General features: G+C 43.3%; 1 pseudogene; it reads left to right on the forward strand.

Annotated features, from left to right (window-relative positions):
- The first annotated feature begins 1,250 nt into the window (after positions 1 to 1,250).
- Positions 1,251 to 21,768, forward strand: LOC123484407 (annotated as a pseudogene).
- Positions 21,769 to 22,067: the final 299 nt, after the last annotated feature.

Raw genomic sequence — 22,067 nt, forward strand, 5'->3', positions numbered from 1 at the left:
AGTAAGTGGCAATAGAAAACACGATGACTCATACCACTACGTTTTGACATTTCAGTGATGTGCTTGTTGCTGAGTTTACAATAATCGTTGTAATATATAAATATATCCAATTATTAAGACATATTGGACTTATTTCACTGAAATCATTAGATAATAATTTTGAGCCCATAAGCCTTTAGGTCTACATAGTATGATTTAGCTGAATTAAACGTGGCTATAGCAGTGTGGTTCATTTTTCGACGGGACCCATTCAACCTTTGCAAACGTGTCTAATTTGAGAACCCCTGCTATAGGCTTAAGTTAAATTATTTGCTATTAACGAACTTACAATATATCATTCACATCAAATGAATCACATCAAGAGGGGAAGGGTTTGACACGGTGATAAATTATAAGTGGAATGTGATTTATCACCAATCAGTTGATGACATGAGAAAAAAGTATTATTAATTTCAAAAAGTCAGTTAGATCAACGGGATATAAGGATACAGTTGTAGATATTCTGAATATAGGCCAACTCATCTTTAACGATAGAAAATATTTTCTGAGTGATATGGTTTCCATAAAAATAAAATGTAATTCTGCTTAAAACACATATACCCCCCAGAGGACAGCATATTACTTATATTTACATTTTACATTTTAGTTATTTAGCAGACGCTCTTATCTAAAGCGACTTACAGTTAGTGAGTGCATACATTTTCATACTGGCCCCTCGTGGGAAACGAACCCACAACCCTGGCGTTGCAAGCGCCATGCTCTACCAACTTTAGGTTTACTCTCAAACAAATAAATAGAAACCAGAAAAAAATATAATAGTTCTCCGTGTCACAAATCACACAATACACATGAAACATAGATAGGCTATATTGTCCTGTATGTGTCGAGATCTCAGTTGTCTGGAAGAAGTCCCCTCTTGACGAACCATTGCGAATCAACCATAAAATTGCGCTCTCGATGTTGCCCCTTCACTTACAATTAGTTATATATTCATACCCTAATTACATTAATGTCATGTGTTAAGTCCCCCCACATATAAAAAAAAAAAAAAAAACTTTTTCTTCTGAGGAAAGGTCTGACCTCACCCATTCATTTCATCAACATAATCACTCCGGAGAGGTCTTGACTTAAAGTCCGCACAGCTCTAGGTAGTGTGTATCGGGGAGATCTGGGTTGCATCTTCTGAAGAAAGACGCATTTTTGATACTCCTCTAAACCTTAAGGGGGAGTTTTTAGCTTTTGGTCAGCGAGTGGTTCCTGGAAAACATCTGAATCGTTTTATAACCAAACACAGCTGCGGCGCCAGTGTATGTGTGTGTGCGTGACAGTGTGTATGTGTGTGTGTTCATCCGTATGTGGAAGAGCGAGAGAGAGTGAGGTTATCTGTTTGCTTCCCTTTCCAAAACGGAAAGAAAGAAAAAAGTTTGGACGTCTTTTTCTCCCAGTAACTTTTTTTAGGCATGAACGCCGAGACGTGCGTCTCATACTGTGATATGACATCCATGGATTCATATTATAGCCCCTCTGCACCGCAAGGTAGGGATCATCCGACGAACCCGTTTAGGACATTCCAAGCGAGTGACACCAAATACAGTCCCACTTTCCTGCCCAACAAAGGTCAGGCTTACGGAGAAAAGTCTCGGAGCCCATTCCAACAGGAGTGCCAGTCATTGGATGCCACCGCTGGGGAAGGCACCTTTAACAAATACCACCTCTTCATGCAGAGATCTTCTTGCAAAACCCCCTGAAGGAAGCAAACTGCACCAAGAAAGCGGACACAACGGAGCGCTCATTCCCTGCTATGGTGAGTAAACCACAGTTCTATTTCGAACAAACTGAGATTTCCCGTGTCCTGTGTTGTTTACCCTTGTAGAGAAACCACATCAAATGACGACAGAAATTGTGCTTGTGTTCTGTATACACTGCTCGGTGTAAATATCTGTTCACTTGACTTACTATGCCCCCACTTATGAGGGATGTTTTGCGTATTTTCTTCTCAAAGTTGGGAACGTTTTGCCTGTCTCCCCATGCCTCGTAAACAGTTTCCTGTAAGTTGAGAAATTCCTTCCAATAACCAGAACCGATGATAAAACAAAAGAAACGGGTGAAGTAATCACGTCTGCTATCATTCCGGGTGTTAGGATAATATCACTAATCGCATACGAACATTTGTCAATGCATGAGTCTTTACAAAGTCAATGTGCTGGACTTCACAACTTATTACCAATATCGGCCACAACCATCCCCTGTAACACAATTACGACTATCACATTTTCCCTTTGACGATTGAATTAAATTAGGCTATATTTAATGCGATAATCTGCATTACAATCCTTAATATTGAATCTGAATCGGACAATTGAATTAACACGTTTTCAAGCATGAAAAATTACCGAGCGTCGAATTGACTTTAATATGGGGAAATAATTTATCAGCGGACTAATATTGTTATTATCCCTAGTCTCTTTAAATCTATAGGCTACTTACTCAATATTTTCTCGTGAGCAATTGATATTGGGGAGTTTGCAAATGTTAAGAATCTATCGATGATACACACACACACACACACACACACACATGTTTCGGCACCATATGATATCAAGGTAAAGATAATCCGATTCTTATAGAAAATATTGGCCAAACTGATAGCCTATGGTGAACTGAACATTGCTGATCAAACAGCCTGATTTGCTGACCTGACAAAATAACACTGTAAAGGCCTCTGGCCGACAGTAGCCTGTAGAAACGTTGCGTTAGCGTGACATGGGTATTGGTGACCTTATAGATTTTTGTATGACCATACAATACAATGGATCACAAGTTCCTAAGCAATATTCGTTTATTTGACAAGGAAATACATCTTAGTCATTTAGCAGACGCTCTTATCCAGAGCGACTTACAGTTAGTGAGCGCATACATTTTCATACTGGCCCCCGTGGGAAACGAACCCACAACCCTAGCGTTGCAAGCGCCATGCTCTACCAACTGAGCTACAGGGGAATACAACCTTTAACTTTGTAACTGGAAACCCACAGTTGCTTTGCGTAAAATGAATATGTGATGCATAAAATACCTACTCTTCCATCTGAATAAGAAATAACCCCTCTACTGAATTACCCAAAAATATCTTCATGTTGAAGATATTCTGCAGAGGTTTAGCAAAGGGCACATCTTGAGCGCAGGAAAATCCGCCCATGCTATAAATTTAACACAAATACCGCAAAATCCAACGCTTTCTCTAACCATCTGCGAGCAACTTGTGGGTGAGATGAAAACCCACGGACATACAGCGGCTTCTCAGATGATGAACTGGAGGGAAGCATCAAATACAGCGGTAAAAGCTTTACGGAACCTCTCTCAGGAGAGTGGCAAGTGCTAAGAAAAATTGTAGGAGTTATTACAAATTTCAAACGTGATTCATTTGTTGTTTACTGTTGAGAAGTCAGTGACCAAAGCCAGATGATATTCGATACGTAGGCCATGAATCCTCAAGAAAATGGTTTACTTGAACAAGACTAAAGCAGTGCAAAAAAAATAAGACTTTCTGCCAAATAATTATTTCAGTCTCACATTTTGAAGTGTCTATAAACTAATTGCTATTAACGTTAGCGTAGTTAGCTCATTTCTAAAACATTTTAATTCAATTTGGCCCAATTCTGTCTCAGGTTTAGGCTACATTTAGATCAAAGATGTCCAACGTTCCTTCATTTAAACCCACATTCTTCAAATATTTTATTACAAAAAGTAAGAGCACATATACATTGATCGAAACACATGATAGTTTATTGAACGCTGTAGGTAACATTAACTTTAATGTAGCGCAAGAATAAGTATAAAAGCACTACAATTTCAATAATCCTTCATTTTTCCTTCTAAATAATGGATGCTGTGCTGTCATGTTAGAACGTCAACCAGGCGCGTGCGTTGCATTCCCTCTGTGAGGGAAATTTAAGAATATTTCCATCTATCTGTGCAATTTAGAAAGTTAAAATGTAATCCCCATTACATCTGACTTATAACATAACAATAACATGTATTTTCCGTTTTTCCGGATCAATTAATAGAAGAAGAAAAAATCGACACTAAAGATGCATGCACAGTGAACATATGGACACTGGACAGTGCTGCTAGCACAAACAACATCCAAATTAAATTTAAATGTCAGATTACTGAAATTATAGAATGAAATTAGAATACTTAACAATTTCCATCAATATACTAACATCAATTTGCACTTGTAAGAATCGGATAAAAAAACCATGCATGGAAACGGTTCGATTGAACGAAAGTATAGACTTCACCAAACCTGTTAATGAATCACTATTACAGATATTCTAATGAATATCTAGTGTAAACGACAGGAGTCCAGTCCTTCGAGAAAATGAAAAAAGGAGGACACAACCAAAGAGGATATAACGAGTTGAGATGTCAATATAAAAGCGAAAGCACTGAATCACTGCTGTCAAGGAGAAGACATTGATCAATTGTCTGGTCTAACGGGCCAACGTGAGAAAAAGTGCACATGAAGAAACTTTAGTTAAACTTTTCCATGCTGTTCTTATTATTGGCTAATGGCTACCATGATGAGGAGCAGGATGATATTAATGAGGATAAAGATTATATTATTGTTGATGACTAAGCTATCATCATCATCATCATCATAACAGTCGTAATTGTATTATTACATTATTAAGTATTTACAGCTGAGTTACGGAGGCGGGCTGGGCACTGAAAATATGCCACTAACGTGCCAGAATAGGATTCCTGTAAACCTTAATGAAAGCATATAAACCAATCAGTCTTTTTCCTCGCAACATAATTAGTTGAAACGGGTGACGTAACATAGCATAGCCATCAATATAAGATTTAATGATGGTCTGCTGTGCAGATGTTATCGAATCTCTTTGGTTTAATCAAATAACTTTAGACAACAACACAATAACACGAGACACTTGCTTTGTCAAGAGTATGCGACTGATTGATCACTGCTGGGAATCAATGGAAATAATACTACTACCACTAATGATAATAATAATAGCTAAACAATAGTTAACCCAATGAGCATATTATGATGAATCAGAAGTAATTTACCGTATGCACGTCTTTATTATTCAAAAAGCAACAAGTTATTATTCAAAAAGCAACAAGTTGCCTGTTACATAGTCATTATATAGCTTCCAATATTTAGATCATTTAGATAATTCTGAACAAGAAAATATTCACCTGAAATAAATGAGTAAATACTCCGATCCAAACTTGAACCCTTATGTGCAGTCTTTTCTGCATTGGTCATTTAAGCACATTACGTACGGGCGCCAAACGTGGTATGCCTATAACATTAAGCCTACAAGTTATTCAAATTAAACATAATATTCTGTTCTTCATATATTACATTTCCAATCCTGTGTTATGGCCTTGCGTAACCTTTGGTACGTAATGACTCACAGGAGATGCGTGCTTAATATAGCGCGTAAAAGACCAGGCCGAGACCTGTAAGAAATGACGAATATGCTCGGCATATACAAAGTCAACTAATGAAAACGTATAGACACGGACTGAAAATTGAATAATCGATGTGAAAGTGCGTTTGAATCACATAATCCTATACTAAAAAACCAAACACATTGTCACACTTTCCTATCAACTCGGGGTCATATTTGCAATGGAATGCGTTTGTGTCCGGGGAAGATTATTCTTTACCAGATCACATAATCACTCACGAGATCTTATTTGGGGTCACGTTTTAAAGACCCTGAACCTGGTCTTGGAAGCCTTATTGGTTTCGACCACAGGTATAAGTCATGGCAGGTAATTCAACGGGGACTTTGTGAGTTATTACTTCAATCAGGTTTAAGCAGGTAGGCAGAAATTCCTGGAGCCACAGTCTTTACAATATTTCCCGCTAGCCACCGCGGGGGCCCTTGAAGATAATACCAGCGCTGTTTTCGGGAGATTTCAAGGAGTTTGTTTCTTTTGCGTTCGGTTGAACTTGCCAGTGACCTGTAGTCTACATAACATCGGTAGATGTAAAGAAAATTATTTCTGCTGTTAATCCCAAACAAACCGCCATAAATAATACTTAGCCTAATGATGCCATCCTAATGTATCTTATTGAAGCAATAAGTCAGCCACTAAAAAGGAAGTTTACACCAAAGGACATATCTAATATTTTACAACAGATGACACATTCGAATTGACAATATACAACTATATTCTTTCCATGATAAGACCACTCAAAATTGTTATATGACCTTTCAAAACAAAGGTCCCAGTAAAACGTGATGTTCTATGGGTGCACGTTTAGTTTTTTGCCCTAGCACTACACAACTCATCATAAAGCTTTGGTTATTTGAATCAGCTGCATAGTGCTAGGACAAAAAACCAAAAACGTGCTCCCAGGGCCAAGTTTGGGAAACCCTGAATATGGTATCACAGGAGGACCCTGGCTGGGTAGACCATGCATGTTTTTACAGTGGCCCGTCACCCTTGCAGCAGCTTTGCCTGACCAAAGGTATGGCTGACTCCTCAGATAGAGCGAGCGTTAAAGAGCAGGCAGGAAAACCTCAGCACTACAGGAGACCTCCACCATTAATGTGACTCAGATGTACATAAGCACTTCCCCCAGTTATTGTCATACTTTCAAAGGCCAGCCCCTCATAACCACAGGCAGTCCTTGCTAAACAAGTGCTGCATTCAAACACACAACATGTCACCAATACAATATTTGGTTATGGGGTGGGTTGCAGGTGATTGAAAGGATCAGTGAATGATTTTGTGGACGTTAACATGCTGTACTGCGCTTGCACATATTTACATACTGTAACAGGAAGGAAACAAATACTTTGTGCCTGCAACTAAGAAATGAGGCAAAGTGAAATGTAATGTTTTGTCAACCAAATTGTAAATGACAGCTTGAACCCTTTAGATTTTCCTACAGGTTTTCTATTCCACCATTGAATGATGGTAAAAACTGTTGCTCCAAAACAGTATAGGGTAACAAATGGCATGGTTTCAACCATTCCTCCATGAAAACCTCTTAAGATGAAACAATGGGACACTTTCTACGACCCAACAGTGCAGTTACATTGAGGTTCACTCAGGTCCAGCAGCACTGGACCAACAGTATGCTACTTCAGGGACAACATATACAAGGTCAGTGCATTAGCAGTAGGGGAGAGCAGTCCCTTTCCTAGCCGAGTCTACATGCAGTGATAAAAGCCTGTAGACTCCACTGGACACCTAGGCTCCATAAACCAGACTCCTCTCCTCCAGGTAGGAGGATATTTAGGGCCTGGCTCTGAACATCTAAGGGAGAGTGGCCAAAATTCAACCTGATAAAATCTGACAACAGGTGGCCTTTAAATTGGGGGATTGTGTTGTTTTACATTCAAATATATAAGAAAAATATATAATTTCTTGACTTGGTTTAACACACACAAACAATGCACATAGTCAGAGATAGCTATCCTTGACTTCTCTGCAATGTCAAAAGTGGTCAGAGTACTCATTGAGAACATAACCTCTAAACTAGGAACATCAATCTCTTTGTATTTTTCTTGAAGCAACAGGAGTTTTCCTCTTATGGTGTTTGACCGTCCTCCCTAAGGACAGGACACAGAGACCTTTAACTCTTGTTTCCTGCCCTTTTTAGAAGAGCTGGACACCCAAATTCTCCAGAGAGAATCGATCTAAAGCCCAAAGGAATCCAAACAGAAACACAATTTTTTTCCCGCAACATTTGTAGTCTGGATAACTATTTACCTTAACATTCCAAGAGCTTTTCCAATGAACTATTCGTGAGCTATAGACGGAGAGAGGAAGATCCTTTGTTGTGACATTACAAGCATTTGGTATATAGTTGCGGTTACAATATCGTGTTTTCACTCAAAGAGAGGGAGGATATAGGAGGTGTGAATAAACTGTCCAGTGAGATCCTTTCAATCTAGACTGAAGCCACCAAAACACAATCTGCTGCCATATCTCTCTCTACCGTCTTTAGTACAGCACAACCATTTGAGCCTTTCTTTCTGTCCGTCTGTGCTGATTTATTTGAGCAGCGGGTAATAGAAAGCAGCCATGGAAGTGCTGTGAAGCCTGGAGAACCAGGACATACTTCAGCAGGTTGCTGACATGACTAGAGGTGACAAGGACCTAGGATCATTTTACCAGTTAGCTCATATTTTGGCACAGCAATTTACATTAGGCTCAATCTGCCGGCCGGAGTGCGACAGGGCTACAGCGAACCTCCTACTCAGGCTTCTCTCAGTCCGGCAGTCTGTTCCTCTGCTGTGTAACTAAACCCTCCATAGTTGAGGCCCTCAGAGGATGCTTACTGATCAGACGTACAGCACAAAGAATATCTCAGAAGATTAGAGTCTGTAATATCACCTACTGCGGATACATTTACTCAGACGTTATAGTGTAGTAAAAAGTTAGCATGTCCATTGGCATGGGCATTGGCACCCATCACAAGCTGAAATTATAAGCATGTTGCTTTTTGAATCACATGATTTCATGTGGTGTTTCCTAATGACAGAGTAGTATGTAAGTTCACATGGGAGCTGCATGTAAAGAATTTTAAGAAGTCTATATGAAATTATGTATTATTTCACAAGCAGAGGATCATTTTTGCTTAGTTACAAGTGATTAGAAATTTGTACCACCAAGGACAATCTAGTGCTCTTTCCACATTGTATTTACTTCAGTATAACAATGCTATTGTTAGATAGCTTCTATATCAGTGTCTTAAAGTGGAATCCACATTATGCTTAAAGGACAGTGACCAACCTCTGTTTTTTTATTATGGCATTCCAGTGCACTCGTAAAATGTATGTTTGCTTCATTGTGGTTTTTAACATCACCCGAGAGATTCAGACCTCACTGGGAAAAGAGGAGGGAACATAACGTCAACTGTTAGATAAACTGAGAGGATCTCACATTAAGAGGCCGTCCCCTCTCAGGGGGGTCTCCCTCTGCACTCATTCAAATAACCTCAAATCTATTGGAACATGTAGACTTTCTTTCTTTTAGTCATTTTAGTACAGTACTGGTTAAAACCACAGCATACGCAGTGAAATATTATTTTGCATGAACTTTGCGTTACACTGGGTATTATATCTCCATCACAACTTAGCAAAATGGAAGTTACGGTGTTGTTACAGTTATTACTGTGTATTTACATGGGTATAAGGGCAGGGGAAAGTGTTTCCAGATATGGTAATAAGTTGGTTTCAGAAAGACAAATAGAGCTTTATTCCTTTGTCTTATGTGTAATTGTCTAACACTGTCTTGACCTTGTTTTAGAGCTAGCCAAACTGTGGAAAAGGCACTGAGTAGCCCCAGCCCTGCCCAGTCTCAGGCTAGTGGACATCCTGCCGTGCTCTAGGGCCTGAGAGAGACTCTCAGACAGATGAAGAACATTGAAGAGAGAGAGGGATGATTGATCAGTGTCTCAGGCTTTATGGATACGCTCCCATAGCAGTTGTTTTTTGGCGCAGCGTGTGCACTTCACAGCAGCCTGATGGGATGAATCATCCCTCTCAGCACAGTCAGTGTTTGACTTCAAAGTGGACGCTTACCTATCAGATGCTCCCAAACTACTGTAGCTATAAGCTAGTCAGAGAGGTACTTATGGAACTTTTTCATCCGTGAGCTGAGGTTTTGTTTACGACGGCAGGCATATGAGAGTGCAGCAGTGATATGAGAAAGGCATGGGCCTAGTGAGCACCAGCTTAGGCTAACCTTGACCTGTTTCAAGGACTGCAATTGACACCATAGCCTACTCATACTGCGGTGCTATTCGTAGTGGTGTCATGGTGCTCCTGACCAGAAACAAGATCGTTTAAGAAGGACTGGTTTGTAAGAACTGCTGAGACTTGACTCCATCTGCCTTTGGGTAGGCGATTAGCTCTGGTTTTGCAAATGGCAGTGTAGGCAGAGGGCTTGCTAATAAGGCTCTCCCCATGCTAATTCCTTGTGGTGACACTCACAGGCTGCAATAAAAGGGATCAATGTCTCTCACATCACTTTTCATTTGTCATGATGTAGGCATGACAAAGTTTACATCTCAACACACCAGTCAGTCTCTCCATCCACTACCTGTGTTAGTTAGTGTCTCTGTCTTTATGTAACAGCCTCACAGCCAGCGGAACTGGCAGGAAGAGAGGACTTCACAGAGTTGGCGGGACTTCAGAGCACAAAGCCTCCCATTACGATTCAATCCATATTCTAAGAAGGGAAAACAAACCAAATTTGAGTTACAAATAAATGCTTAGCAGAGAAAACAGCTTACACAAATTTCCTCTGCTCCCTGGGTCCAGTCAAAACAGGGATCTATCAAGCCTAGACTACACACACTTAATCTCTTTTATTTATGTTTTCTAATATTTTGGGATATTCTTTCGGGTTTGGGAATATTCTGCCATTAATCGCTCTCGGTCACCGCAGGGAGTCTAATTTATAGTGTTTATTTTAAATGCTGTGAGCTGACCCTAGCCATTCTATTCAATAAAGAGGCTGGGGAGGCGTCCTGTCGCTTTACTACCAGTTAAATTACACTTTGATGTTCCCCTCTCGTTTTCGGCAGCAACTTAGCGTCTGTCCCCAGTGAAGGTCTGACCCTTGCTAACTTTAAGGGGTCCAGCACTGATATCCAAGGGCAGGGACTATTGTCATTTACCCCTCATAGCATAGCTGCTATGATGATCATATTTATTACTCTAACATGACCATCTTTTTTCTTATTTTGACATTTTCTGTGGACACATCTTTTTTAATGACTTACAGTGCAAAATATAAAATTACGTTTGAAGACATTTTCTATGGGGGAAATGTAGACGCTATTAAAAGGGGGTTTACAAGACCCTGTGTTGCTCTGCAGGCAGGTGTGAATACTCTTAAGGTTAAACTGCCAATTAGTTCTCTGATTTAACCTCACCCCCTCTTCTCTCTCACCCACTGATGAACTCTCCTTTCAGACCCTCTTGGTTTCAGCTTGGTCAGATCTGGACTGATTTTGTACAGTATTCTGTTTCCTTGACATTGTAAAGAATAACATTAAGATTTCAGTTCTGAACTACCTTGTACTTCGACACAGCAACAGTTTTGTATCACATCTCATTATTTCTAACTTTAATCAAACATACAAATAGCATAAGACAGCAGTTATAAAACTGGAAAGGAACAGGGAAGCTATTTCAATTTTAGATCACAGCAGTAGTACAGTCACTGTAGACTTGGTATGTCAGATCCCTAACAGGGTTGGGGAAGACAAAGAACAATGGGCTCCAGACTTGCCTCTCTCCGTCAGAGAGCTGTAATTGAAACTGATGTGGAATCTTGGATGCAAAGTAAAAAGAAAAAAATCAGTGGTTGCGTTTCAAAACACTGTTGTAGAGCAGATTCCTCTAAATGGGAAACACGCATGCTATGAGGTTTTAGTGGAAGGGACTGAGGAGTTTATTGTCTGCTTGCTTCCAAGTGTTGTATCAGGGATGCTGAGATCTAGATCTGTATAAAAGGTGAAAGGTGAAAATGAGAGGGGGGTTAACTGTAACCACTGATAAATTACAGCAGCATGTCAGAACATATCCTGGCATAGAGACAGAAGTGTCTTTGCTTTATATAGTATATAACATATCATACTTTCACTAAACCCAAATATGATTGTGTAATCCAATCAGCTAAGGTGAAAGTGTCTGAGGATTAGTTATCTTCAGGAAAATCCACCATGATGCTAAAAGGAAATGTCTGCCTCCCCCATCAGTGATCATGATACTGCATTTAGTGATGACTGATAAGCTCTTTACTTCCATAGGAGAGGTGGAGAAAATATTACCTCTGCTATTTCAGATGGACCTCTCCATGCCAATTACTCTCAGTGGGCTTCTCTCTACAGGCATATCTCCTTCTACCCGTCTTTTACTAACCCAGCTCTGTTAACAGGAAGAAACAATTCAACATTAGCCTTTAATGGCTATGTTCACTCAGGGCTCCCTCCACTGCATGGGTATCCTGCAGTAAGACTTTCTCATGTTCCTCATCCATATAGCCCAGCCCCCGGGAGGTCCCACTGCTGTTGACCTTGGGCAGTGGAGTATGTCTCGCCTCTCAGCCACGACCCACCACACGGATAACAAGTGGGAGATTGTCACAACAAAAACCATCAATGACACAGGGCATAAACAAGAGCCTTTGATCAGCAGAGAGCCCTTGATTTCAAACAGCCTGACAGCCTTGCCTTGTTGGGACCATTGGTGCAGGGCATATGAGGGAATAACTAGAAATGATTTACGTTTTGGTAAATGCGTTGAGCTCGCTCCTCTCAGGCTTAACAGGATGTGTCAGTCCTGGGCAGGCAGCAGGCAAGTGGGAGCCATTATACCCCCTGGCCAGGGCCCGGGCCCCGGTCGATGCTGTCTGCCTGCCTGACAGTCCACAGTGGCCAGGGTGCTCGGCAGCAGCCCAGGGAAGGCAAACTGACACAGCCAGAGAGAGTGAGCGTGCTGCTGAGACGGCTCAAATCAGGCCCTCACGATTAATTACCAACACCAGGAGTAATCTTTTCCTCATATCCAACTCTGAGGGAAAAGCTTTAACTTACAGTAGTTGGAGGTTTTGAGAATCAGACGGGTGAAACATAACAGTGCAACATTGATTGGTATAAGTGAACAACTTAATTACAGTGCTATGGTAGGAAGTGGGCTTTCCTAAGTGTGGCCCCCTGCAGTAAACAAATCTTATAACACAAGGCTTGTATTTCTGATGGTGTCATTGACTGTTATGCGGTTTAGCGTTCGCATGGTTACCCAGCTCCCTTTACCCAAGTCCTTGAAAGATGTGTGTGTAGGGCGGGGGACCGGGGGTGTGTGTATCATCAGATGAGCTATCAGGTCCCCTCACCTTACAGCACATTACCCAACAAGGCTCTGTGTGGAGGGCCGGAGGGCATGCTGTCCTGCTGTGTTGAGAGCAGTATGCACACCAGAAGCTCACATGCACACCTACACCCCATGGCTCTAACTTGACAAGGCTTTACCCCAGCCTCAGATAAGAAATGAGCACGTCCCAACCCTGGGCTCCCTAAAATAACTCCCTGTCTCTTAGAGCTAAGCTAAACAGAGGGGAGCGTAGTGCTTGGACTCACCACTAGACTGAGCCAGAGGGGACATCACCAAGCAGAGGGGTTGAGAGGCAGATGTGAGGTTTGGCTTGGACCCCAAACAATATTCTATACCCCCCTTGAACACCCTAGAGCCAAAGGGGAGGGTTTGCAGTCATTTGAGTGAGTATGACAACACATTGCCTTCCCAGGACCCCAAACAGACCCCCTTAATAGAAGCCGTAATGGAGAGAGTTTAATGATCCACAGGCAGGGAGGGCAGTAAGGGCACAGAGGATTGGTGATGTAGTGGAATAATGAATGAGACGGCACACTGGCACAGACAGCATCATGGGAATTTATGATCAGTAGGCTGACTGAGGTTTCACGGCTAGGCTGCTGTGTGTGTTTCCCATCGCTACAAATTACTGTCCAGCAGATTGCCACTGACACTCTTGTTGCCGGGTTAGTTTGGTTGTGTTACTAAGTGAGCTTCAGCTTGCAACCGCACCACAGACCACGCCCAGCCCACGCCTGCGTTGAAGACCTGAGTTCCCCCAGCGTAAGACCTGACTCCAACCCCAACCATACTAGAGAGAGAGAGAAATGTGAAAACCTGTAATTTTCTATTAGTCTGCAATTACTGCCTGCCAGGGTGTCTGTTTCCATGATTTATGAGCAGCAGTATGGAAGGAGTGTTCTGGCAGTCACACAGCTTATACACACACTCCTAACCACACCCTGAACCAGAGTCCAGACCTGGAACTAACTGACCAGGAAGCTTTCAAAGAACAACATGGGTGCAAGAGTCATTTGGTCCTTGTGCTTGTGCTACATAATACTGTAAACACAGTCTAAATTAGTTTTCTGTTGCACGTCAGTCCCAACACATATGATGTCAATGATAACCAAATCCATAATTATTCAGCACAGTGCTAGATATAATGTGTTCTAACACCTTACTTCTCTCATCCTCTTTCCAGGTAAAGATAGCTCAGGACTGACAGACTCTGACCTGACCCCGAACTCTGACCCCTCTGGGATGGACGGCAGCTACCTGAGTGTGAAGGATCAAGGCGTGAAGGGCCCGTCGGACCGGACCGGGCTCGGACATGGCCAGCCCCATGGACAAGGGCGAGGGAGAGAGCAACAAGGGCAAGAAGAGGGCGTAACGACCACGTTCACCAGCTACCAACTGAGGAGCTGGAGAAGGTCTTCCAGAAGACCCACTACCCTGAGTGTGTACGCCCGCAGCAACTGGCCCTCAGGACTGACCTAGACCGAAGCCCGTGTACAGGTAAGACTGGTTCACCTGAGCGAACTCTACGCTAACCACTACTTACTCAGGTTCTGTGAAGATCTGTGACTTCAGTCTAGCAGTATCACTTTCATTACACATCAATAACAGTGATGATCACCATTATACACAGAAGAACAATTGGTAGAGTTCTAAACTTGAGCATCCTTTCCCTTTAAGCTACGACTAGCCAAACAAGAACAATGACCAATGCTATCTCGAATCAGATGGCGGCTGTATGTTATTGAGAGGACTTTAACAAAAACCGGACACAGCTAATGATTAGGAGACTGTGGATAGAACCACATTAATCCCTCAACATCTGTGGCTTTGGAGAGATAACGTCACCAAGCCACCAGGGTGAGAGTGAGAGTTATCTGGTAATGTGGGAGTAGGGGAGTAGGGGCCAACGCAGGGCAGGGGGCCCCCAGGGGCTGAGGCTGGAGCTGGGCCTCATATGTTCACTGTCAAGGGAGCAGACCTTCATCCACATATGAGGAGACATGCTTGGTTCTGCTCAGCTCCACAACCTAGCCTGCACCTGAACCCCTGGACTTCTGAACTGAGTACTGCAAGTGGCTAACCAGGTCTGGGGCTACAAACATACAACCTTCCTGTGACCTTCCCCTTTGATTTACATATAATCCGTCCATGACTACTGCCGCATTCCAGCATTGGTGGATAGCTGATGAGACCCCCCTCGCTGGAGAACAGATACAGACACAGACACACACACACACAAAGTCTACCAAAAGCCTTGATTCATTGTGTTTTTCTTTCATTAACATCCTGTTCAGGAAAGAATGTGTCCCTCCCATGGTCTCGTGGGTAAGTGTGAAAACCTTCCCTGAGCCTCTGGTAAGTTGTGAGGTTCGCAGCAACCATCATGCACTAATCCATAGGAAACATGCCAGAATATAGCAGTACAACACTGACACCAATATCTGTAAATACAAACGTAATGTGAAAGTAAAGAGAGCAAGTGCTCTGTGAAAGAGTCTGAGGGATGAGATCAGGCTGGATCGGGTCTTTATATGACATGTGTTGGGCGCAGTGGCAAGAAACCCCTCACAGTGAAACACAGGAAGTCCCTGAAGCCAGAGGGTTGTAATTCAGCCTAGAGCCCCCCCACTCTCTCTCTCTCTGAAGGGTATGCTATTCCTCTAGCTATAAGGGAGGGCTGGTTCAGCTGGGCCCTTTACAGCCTAAGTTCTCCCATTCCTGGCCCTCTTAAACCATTCAAGTTAAAAGATAAAAGACACAAGATGCCTCATCAGTCAAAGAACTTTACTCAGAAAAAAGGAGCTTCACACCTCATGAATTCTGCATCTAAAGTGGACAAACTGTTCAACTAAATCCTACAAGAATTTGTCCTGCTATAAAGCTCAGTAGTACTGTACGTTTTGGTCGATTGGAATTCCACTGAGATTTCAGTTTTGTGAGTTGTCAATAGATTTCAAACAAATACTTCCTGGTCAAGGCAGTGTTTTTCAGATTGTAACTGAAATACCCTCTCTTTAGTCCACTGTAACGAGACTGAACAAGAGGAGCTTGTAAACTTGCCTGACTATAAACGTTAGCCAGAGAAATGTTTGTTTTTCTGTCTACTGGTTTCAAAGGGAGGAAGTCGGTTGAGCTCTGAGTCATATGCACTCCAGATGACATCTACAGGTCACAGGTCAAGGGTTTCAATAACATCACGTTCTCTCAGACTACCTTGCTGTCAGTCCACAGCTCTTGAGGCTGCTGGACGTTGTTTGACATGGGCAGTATATAAGGCTAAATGAAATGCCAATATGAGTTAAGGACCAAACTACAGACCTTAGTTCATATAAAACAGGACAGCAACCCATCAGAAAGCATAATAACAAATCATGTAAATATGATATTAGATATTAGATGTTGTGCTCATTCAGCTGGGTAACTATACAAGGTAGAAATACTTAGTCATTGTATACCCCCATTGTGTACTATTTGCAGGTCCATTTGGGCCGTGCTATAGTATGGAAACAGCAGTGGCAGATTATCAATCCTCAAAGCTGGTCTCTGACTTCAAAGTAGCTGTATCCCCATGCAGCTTCCTGCCAGGACAGTTTGGCATTTCTGTGTTCTTTCTCTCTGTGCTGGAACATAACTAAAGCCTCATAGTAAGTCTCTAAGCTACTTTAGCTGTCAACGTCTTTACCAATTACTGTCACTACCCAGTGTGCACACACAAACACTTAGCTCTGTGGAACAGAACCTGTCTAGGGAGAAGTCGGACAGAAAGCACAAACAAACAGTATCTGTTGGTAGATAGATACTCACTGTCCCAACATGATCAACAGCTCTACTGGTGGGTCACTGTCAAAAGACACAAAGGGAGAAGGTGCATGTGAACCAAGGAGTGAGTCCATCCAACTATCATAGTGTACTCTTTGCTAATCTCTTCTCCACATCATTTATAATTGTAGTTGATGAGGGGCTTCGTGGCAATAGAAGCTAGTGAGTATTTGGGTTGTATGAGACTGTTGAAAGAAAGACATGAAGACAGAGAGAGAAGGAAAGAGACAGATGACAGCAGTGGCAAGAGGGAGAGGAGAGGTGAGGAGGGAGCGTCTTGTCTGTGTGGCTCCTCTGGGTTGGAGGGGGGAGCATCGGAAAGCCAGGGGTTTAGGGGTCAGGAAATTAAACAGAAAATGAAAACAAGCTCTGGTTTGAACATTCTCCCATGTCACTTTTCAATTTCCCAAATTCCTACTCCGATTTATAGAGGGAGGAAGAGTGTGAGTGAGTGAAATAAATAAATAAATAAATAAATAAATGACAGAGGAGAGATAGAAATAATGTCAGGGGGGCAAAAAGAAAAAGGGGGGAAATGTGCTACTTTTGTTCTCTCTCACAAAAATGTTCTGATACCATATACATTTTAGTCATTTAGCAGACGTCTTATCCAGAGCGACTTACAGTTAGTGAATGCACATACATTTTATTTTATTTTTCCTACCCCCTGTGGGAATCGAACCCACAACCCTGGCGTTACAAACGCCATGCTCTATCAACTGAGCTATCCCTGCTGGCCATTCCCTACCCTGGACGACGCTGGGCCAATTGCCGCCGCCCCATGGGTCTCCCGGTCGCGCCGGCTACGACAGAGCCTGGATTCGAACCAGGATCTCTAGTGGACAGCTAGCACTTACTGATGCAGTGCCTTAGACCACTGCGCCACTCGGGAGAATAACACCATATATTCCCTGTATCAGTGTAATCAGTGAGTAAAGCTTTCTAAACAGACAATGTGAAGCTTAGGGACAGTGCTCTCTGTGCTCTGTGCCTTGACATTAAGTGCAATCACAGTCAGGCTGATATCAGGTTACCCAGCTCTGAGATAGGCCCTATGACGTTGTGTGGGGGGAGGGGCCAGGCCTAAGCCCATCTGAGACTGACTCTATTTAGATCACTTTCACCAGCTTTGATGGAAATTTAAACACAATAATGCTTTCAATAAACAACCGCTTTAGGCTCAGATGTCAATAATTACAGCACACTTTTGTTATGAGAAAATTGGCCTGTTCCTGTCAGAAGACAAAGGAACGGAGGGAAGAGTCTGTAAACGTTTTGTTTTGAGTACTCAAGTGAAAACCTCCTCTCCACATTCGTCTGTATTAGAGGCCTAGAGATCCTTCCTTTCTCCTCTCTTCTCCTCTCTGATTGCACACCCCGCCTTAGGAATCAGACCAACGGATTTATTACTTCACCCTCTTTTAATTATACTCTCCAAAAGTCTGTGTATGTGTGATATGTGTGTGTGTGCGTGTGTGTGTGTGTGTGTGTATGTGTGTGTGTGTGCGTACACACGTGTGTGTGTACTTGGTTGACGGAAAGGGAAAATTGCACGTCAGTGGCTGTGTAAACCACAAACTAATTGACCAAAGGCTCATCCTCAGAACCAAGTTCAAACTCTTGACAAATCAAGATTGCCGAAAACAAAGGAGGCGCTCCCTTTGAATAGGCCTCCACTTCGCGAATCAATAAATAGAAGGAGTTAATCTGAGAGGAAGAGGGATCACAGGGAAAGGAATTTCTGGCTGCTTTTGAGACTTTAAGCTTAAGAATAGCTTGCTTTATCTACAGAGCAGCGCATACTTTCACTTTTTTTTCCACTAGGAGTTTCGGCACATTGATGTCTGTGCAGATAGCACAGTGCTTTGGCTTTGTGATCCTCAGAACCCTTTTTCCATAGAGAAAAGAATAGTGTTATTGGCATCTATCAGAAAGGCATTCTCCTGAGACCGTGGTGGAAAGTTATAGTTTAAAGCTTCAGGATTACTGGTCCAGTACCCAACTCCTCCGGCCCCCACTGACTCCCCCCACTCCCCCATCTCCCCTCCACATCTCCACCTCCAACCTCCTGCCTCCTGCTGATGGCGCTGATAGGAGGGAACTCAGAGAGGCCTTCACATGGCCTGTCAACTCCCCCAGACGTCAAACTCCAGCCAGGTCTCTGCTTTCTCTGAGAGAGGGAGACTGTGAATAAGCTATGCACACGGGCCAAGGCCCAGGGCTGAGGGGCAGAGAGAGATTCCCCTTCTCTATGAGCGCCCTGTGAGGCCAACCCTGGAGGTTCCTGGACTGTTTCTCAGGTGCCTGACCACGCTGCTGTACAGTGTTTACCCACAGTTCACCCAGCCTCACTGACACACTGAGCCCCAGGCCTAAGATACACATGGCAGTCTCTTTCCTCCCTTACAGCTCAAAGACACGGAGCAGCGCCACAATTATAATCACAACAGTGTTTGTGCAAGTTATGTGCTATGTATATTGTACTGTAGGCCTACATATTATTTGAGTTCTATTGGATGTTCAGGGAAAACATGTATGACTATCTTCTTCTTTGAACTATGCTCTAAAAATGTAACTATAGGTATCTATGGATCCTGTGACTATGTGACTCAGTCCTGACCTTTGCCCAGCAGGTGTGGTTCCAGAATCGCCGAGCCAAATGGAGGAAGAGGGAGCGCTTTGGTCAGATGCAGCAAGTCAGGACACACTTCTCCACAGCGTCACGAGCTGCCTCTTCTAGCCAGACCTGAGAACTATGCACAGGTAAAAAAATAATAAATAATACAGTAATTGAACGCATTTATATAGCGTCTTTTACATTTACATTTTAAATTTTTAGTCATTTAGCAGACGCTCTTATCCAGAGCGACTTACAGGAGCAATTAGGGTTAAGTGCCTTGCTCAAGGGCACATTAACGTCATTTAGCAGACGCTCTTAGCCAGAGCCGACTCACAAATTGGTGCGTTCACCCTATAGCCAGTGGGATAACCACTTTACAATTGGGGGTAGAAGGATTCCTTTATCCTATCCCAGGTATTCCTTAAAGAGGTGGGGTTTCAAATGTCTCCGGAAGGTGGTGAGTGACTCCGCTGTCCTGGCGTCGTGAGGGAGCTTGTTCCACCATTGGGGTGCCAGAGCAGCGAACAGTTTTGACTGGGCTGAGCGGGAACTATGCTTCCGCAGAGGAAGGGGAGCCAGCAGGCCAGAGGTGGATGAGCGCAATGCCCTCGTTTGGGTGTAGGGACTGATCAGAGCCTGAAGGTACAGAGGTGCCGTTCCCCTCACTGCTCCATAGGCAAGCACCATGGTCTTGGTAGCGGATTCGCGAGCTTCAACTTTTCAAATGCTCAAACAAAATGCTTACATTTTGTTTAAGTTTGGATGAAACACAGCAACCATTTGTGCCAGAATGCTCATCACCCATCAGCTATCATGGTGGAGGCCTTGGAGGAGCAGAGTGGGGTTACTTACATCTTATGGGTGTTACAGACAAAGGATTTGAGAGAGCAGTTCAAGCTGAGGGGGAGGCCTTTCTCTGTGATGCAATGACAGATCAGCAAGCCCAGATGAGGCAGCTCCTCTTCCTGTTCTCTCCTCTCTCTGTCTGCCCCCCAGAGAGTGAGGTCAGCCTGGCTCCAGTGACAGGCCAGACACACCCTCACATAGACCCAGAGAACCCTCCATTTATTATTCATCTGCACAGAGGGTCAGAGGGCAGGTGTGTGTGTGTGTGTGTGTGTGTGTGTGTGTGTGTGTGTGTGTGTGTGTGTGTGTGATGCTGTGTGGAATGCAGCTCTGTGCACATCTGGCCACTCCATGCGAGTCTCCAGCACCACTACCCCGGCCCCCCATCTCAAACACCCCCACCCCCACACCCACATCCCCTATCAGCTCCCCTGACCACCGCACTCTCTCTCTCCGTCTGTGGAGGAGGGTGACAGGAAGCATGGAGATTACTAAAACAGCCAGGCAAGGTGTTGAAGGACTGAGGTAGGAGGGAAATGTCTTTCCCTTCAACTTATGTATCTACCTGCAGCAACACTACAATAGGGTTTTCAACATTAAAATATTGGGCTATGGATAAGTAGACTATGATGTGAACGTTGCTCCACAGAGTTGATAGGTTAATTAATCATTCAAGTCGATTTGACAGACCATGGTGAGTATCGTAGGCTTCTTGATCTTCTTAGCCTATTTGTAAAGCGTTTTACCATAAAAGGTCTACCTCGTCTTTAGGCCATTGTGCGCGCCGGGCGCTATACCGAGGAAGAGACACGTGGAGACTGGTGCTCAAGATAATACTTTTTTGGGGAGTGAGCGATGTCGAATGATGAACTTTACTGCAGAAGCTAAACATGACCTTAAATAATTGTGCAACTTGTGCTGTATTGCAAGAGTATCCTAGGTTGGTGCTTTTGTTTGTAAACAGGACTGTCACACACACATCACACATCCTTCATTCTGCAATAGGCCTACTTTATAATTATATTCAGTCACAGAGGGTGTCTGAAAAAAACTAAGCACTGACTCACCCACATAGTTTTGGTATTTAAAGTGACCCTGTCCTCTCTTTGCGTTTCAGATCCAGAACCCATCATGGATTGGTGGCGGCAGCGGAGCGTCTCCTGTACCAGGCTGCGTAGTGCCCTGTGACACAGTCACGTCCTGTATGACCCCTCACCCTCACTCCGGCAGCGGCGTATCTGACTTCCTGGGCGTCCCGAACCCTGGGGGTCACATGGGACAGACGCACATGGGCAGCCTGTTTGGGGGGTCCTGGCATGGGGTCAGGGATCAACGGGGTACGATTTGAACAGCATGGACCCGGACCGCAAGTCCTCCAGCATCGCCGCCTTGCGCATGAAGGCCAAGGGAGCACAGTGCAGCCATCTCCTGGGCAACATGATGCCTCAACAGCAGCAGGACGGGCCTCTGGGAACCCCACCACGTCCAAACCAAGCCAAAGCAGAGAGGGGAGGCAGTCTGTGCTACTATAACAGAAATATTGATAATCTAAAATACTAATGATGATAAAAGCCATAGCAAATTGCTGAAGAGAGAAAGGAGATCTGGACAATGGACTTCTTTACTTTGTGTCTCTGATGGAGAGACCAGTGGACATCAGAGATGAAACAACAGTCAGTCAGTCAATCAGTTAGTCAAAGCATGAGGTGAGAGGCAGGAAATCGAGAATCCTTCAAGAGACAAATGAATTGGTTGCTTGTTGGAAACAATGTGCTGGTTGTACAGTAATTATAAACTAAAAATACAACAAAAGAACAAAAATAGCTGAATAGATTTGAACCAATCCCTGCACTTATTCAGTTAATACAGGTAATGCTGTTTGT

Source organism: Coregonus clupeaformis, unplaced genomic scaffold, assembly GCF_020615455.1.
Source record: "Coregonus clupeaformis isolate EN_2021a unplaced genomic scaffold, ASM2061545v1 scaf0304, whole genome shotgun sequence".
Classification (NCBI taxonomy): domain Eukaryota; kingdom Metazoa; phylum Chordata; class Actinopteri; order Salmoniformes; family Salmonidae; genus Coregonus; species Coregonus clupeaformis.